Source organism: Heterocephalus glaber, unplaced genomic scaffold (assembly GCF_053883595.1).
Source record: "Heterocephalus glaber isolate CG9 unplaced genomic scaffold, H.glaber_assembly_v1.0 deba00001581, whole genome shotgun sequence".
Classification (NCBI taxonomy): Eukaryota; Metazoa; Chordata; class Mammalia; order Rodentia; family Bathyergidae; genus Heterocephalus; species Heterocephalus glaber.
The window spans coordinates 82,861-87,588 of record NW_028258361.1 but is presented as its reverse complement, the minus strand read 5'-3'; positions in this window follow the sequence as shown (position 1 = coordinate 87,588).

The window sequence follows — 4,728 nt, the reverse complement described above, 5'->3', positions numbered from 1 at the left end:
GGTATTTGTATTATTCTATGAAGTAATATACATTAAATTATTCTTTCATATAAAGGCTAGTGTTAAAAATATTAACCAAACTTGTACATGTCCCATGAACTATCATTTTACTCTTTGCAAAATATTTGCTAGAAATGTAGACTTCACAATATGTGTTCATGTTCACTGACCTTCTGCTCCCTTGCAGCAATGACCCCCTGGTGCCATAAGGCCCTAAATCACTCTTTAGAGGATTTGGACTTTCACTGTAGGATGGCCATTATAATGTAGTTTAAATACTGTCTTTGCATAGCAGCAGGAACTAATTTGCAAGAAGTCTTTGGATGCTGTAATGAAGAAAACAGCATAGTATGAAACTCAGTTTAATTTACTACCTGTTTCTGTAGTATATGGATCATTTTTTACAGAGTAAGATTTTGGTATTTAAGGCTCCAGAGGTCATATGCCATAGGCTCAGACAACTTCTTGGATTAAATCAAATCCCAATACACTGTTCCAAGCAGAAACAGTGCTATATAAATTCTTCCATTGTGAGGCCAGCCTGGTACTATTTGGACTATTCATCCAAATGCAGTATATAGGCTGTGCTTATGGAGAAGGGTCCTTTAATTAGCCTAAGTGACCAGAGCTTGCAAATGGACTGTTCTTTACAGAACAAAGGCATTGTAATTTAACTTACTGGGGAAACATGCTTATTTACATCCAGTTACACAAATAGGCCAAAGGTGCATTACATTTATTTTAGAGAATTATCTTTGACCATTCAAAATCATTAGAGCCAATAGTCCTGTGTGAAGTAAACTAAATAGATAACACATATTTACTGATCGTATTATCCTTTAGTGTAATAACCTTAAATTTTTTAAACCTTTTCAGGGCTGGAGGTCTATCTCAGTGGTGGGGAGCTAGCTAGCAAGGCTGTGGGTTCAACACTTAGCACTGGGTGGAGGAGGCAACTTTTTTTGTGTGAGGAAAAATCCCCCTCAAAAGCCTATAATGACATACATGTCTGTATTTTCTGATATAAAGTTTAAAGTAATGCTTTGTTAACAACTACTTCCAAGTTCTCAGAAGGCTAATAAAAACAATCTTCATAATGAAATTTTTCTCTGAATAAGACCAGGCTCAACAGTGTGCCTCTGAAGGTGGGCCACTATTTATGTTGACATCAAATTGAACACAAACTGTACAAGAAACTGTTTCAGAATAGCTCATGGAGGTTATACCTATCTATAGAGTTATGGATGTGAGAATACATAAGTTGATAATATGACATGTTTTCTGAGCCAGTGATTGAAGCAGTAAAATGTACTGTGACTCTCTCAAACTTTATACATCAATTTGTGCTCAGCACCTAACTCATGAGGCAAACCTACTTTCTAGTTCCTTTGTAACTGTCAACATCCACATTTATAGTCCTTAGTTTAACTATAAGAATGTATTACTAGCATTTATTCTCCGTCACATAAAAATTCAATAGATGTGCAGATGATACATGGATGGATGAAGAACTATAATGTAAACTGGCAATATTGACTGATAGAGCCTTATGGAAAATATATTTCAAATGAGGTATTAGGCAACAGGATATAAACTTCAGGAAAGGTGATAGATACTAAGCTCCAATACCTATAAGATAGATGTAAAACTGATAATTGAGAGAATTTTTGAGGATTACTTCAGTGGAGAAATGTATTGTGAAGGAGCAATAAGAGTAGTCTACACTTCTAGATGCAATTCTAGAAATGTCTGGACAGTCACAAAACTCAGTAAGTATCCCCTACACTAATTCTATACTGAAAATTTTGATATCTTGTTCATCATGATTTTTATTAATATTTTTAATGGGTCTTTAAAATGACTGGAATGTAGCTGAGTGGTAGAGCACAATGCCCTCGATTCAATTCCCAGCACACACACACACACACATAAAGCCTTACCTCGACTGCTGAGGTTTTTGGTACTCCCTTAAACTTTGCACTCAAAGCAAATGCCTTGTTACTCTTACCCCGGTTCCAGCCCTGACTGGGGCACAAGGTAGTCATGCCTACCCCTCACCCTAGGCTGGGAAGGCAGCTTATGTCAGTAGGATGGAGGTGGAAGCCCAGAAAGGTACTACATCCGGTTCTGGTTGAGGTTCAAGAGCCTGTGACTTCCAGGGACTGGTTGAAGAGCAAGTGGAAGGAATATCAGCCTGGGTCATTTAAAAATGCAAACATCTAAGAGGGTGCTCTGTGATGGTTGAAGACAACTGAGGATTGAGAAGCCATGGGCTAAAGTGCTGCGTGGCAGAAGCTGAGGGGCACTAGGAGAGACCACCTGAGAGTGAGGCACTGCTACACCCAGAGAGGGGGCTGAGGCCCGGAAGTCAGGAAGCCCCACTTCTCTGCCCTCTACTCACCTTCCAGTCCTGGAGAGGTTAAGCTGGGGTTGTAGCGTACCCTTCCCTGAAGATTGCCGGACTGCCCTCAGCCAGCCTCTGGGAAAGCGGTGGGTGGGGAGGAGATGTTTCAACTGTTAATGAAGAATAAAATATCCTCTAATATGTCAGGCAAAACATTTATTTCTTCTTTTATTGTTTTAACATGTGTTCTGACTATGTTGCCCATTCTGGTCTTGAACTCGTGGTTTCACATGATCCTCCTGCCTCACTTTTCCAAGTATCTGGGACCACAGGCACACACCACTATGCTGAGCTTGGACAAACTATTTTCTGTGAACTAGAGACTATGATTTTTATATTAAAGTAACATTAAGAGGACATTGCAAGCCTCCCTGGGAAACATTATCATTATAATCTCTTGAAGCTGGACTCCAGGAGATCTTGTTTCTAAAGAACATAATGGTGATGGTGCCCCTTGGAGTTACACAACTCAAAGTCCTCAACAGAACATTTTATGACTTGTATGACAAAAAAATCAAAGGGCTGCCCAGGATTTTATTCTGGCACAGGGGAAAAAAAATCCTTTCAGTCAAATATAAATGTAAAAATTAATGTGCATTTCAATTAAAACTCTATTAATTGTGCTTGTTCAACTTATGGTTAGAGAAAGATGAGTGGAAGGAAGTATGGATGAATACACAAATAGATACTGAAAGGCCAATTTAAATTATTTAAAAAAATCTGTTTCCTTAACAAGGAAACTATGTATCACTTCTCAGCCTTTTGGCTAAGATCAAGTGTAACAAGGAAACATTTAAGAGGGAAATTCCTATTGAAAGGGTAGAAACATTCATTGGGAGCAAATTTCAAAGTCTGGTTGACTGATTGTACTTAGACACTATCTATATTTCAAAGGTTGGTCTCTCATAGAGATAGCCAACTGAAACAAACTTCTGCGCCCAACGCCCTTGAGAAATAACCTACTCAGCTGTGACGGATGGCATCTACTGTCAAGTGTATGCTAGTTACCTACAGCACTGCCCTGTGTGGCTGTCTTTTCTTCAACCTCCCTTCTACCATCTTAGTTTTACTCCTCATTTCACAGTAAGATTTATGGCACTATATTATCTTTCTTCTTCAGTGTGTGCCTAAAATCTCTACTACTTTTTGTGACAAATGAAGCTTTCTAAAATACAAATCTCAACCAGGCATGGTGGTGCACACCTATACTCCCAGCACCCTGTAGGCTGAGGCAGAGGTCACCATGAGTTTGAGGTCAGCCTAGGCTACATAGTTAGTTCAAGGCCAGTCTGAACTACAAGGTGAGACCCTGTCTCAAATAACCAAGAAACAAAATAAAGTCCAAATATAATCAAATAATAGATATGTTTATGAGTATCTATGCATACACTTATGTTTGTATATGTAAATGTGCATTTGTACACACATATACATATAGAGGTCTATATAAATATATAAGCATACTTTAATGGAATAATCATACATAAACCTTATAGGAATTATATCTGGTTGATTGGATAATGAAAAGTTGAATGGATTTGTTTTTTGTGTTTTTTAAAATGTTTTATCAGTTATGATGTTGACTGTTTATTAACATGTATTTTTCTCTTATTCAAAAATGCAGAAGAGGGGCCGGGGCTTTAGCTCAGTGGTTCTTGCACCTACCTCACAAGCGCAAGGTCCCACACTATATCCCCGCTACCAAAATAAATGTAGAGGAAATTAGGCATGGGGCACATACATAATCCCAGTACTTGGGAAATTGCAACAGGAAGATCATGAATTTGAGTCCAGATAGCACTAGATATAGTTCAAAGCCAGCCTGGATGACATAGTGAGACCCTTTCTCAAAAACTAAAAAACAAAAACAAAAATGAAGAAGAAAACATCCAATGAATGAGAAAATGTTGATTCAGTTGTTAACATTTGAACTGTTTATAAAATAATATATAGCACGATCCCACAAAATTTATATTTTATATAAGTGAGGATGATACACATAGCACAGTCAGACTTTATTCAAGTACAGGAAAAAAATACTACCACTGAAAGACTCAGGCAAAAATTCATATATCCTGCATAGGTACCATTAGCAAATACACAGTGAGGTCCATATATGTATCTGTGAGGGGTGTGTGCATATATACTGCTAGGTACAGCTATGTACACACGAATGCACACAAACACATGAATGCTAGCATTGATCATGTGCTAAAGGTTGGACCTTTTCACTTTCCTTTGTGCTTTAGCTACATCTTCAAATCTGCCAACCATGAATGTGTATATCTTGGTAATATCTCCACTTGGTGTGATTCTCTGTGGCA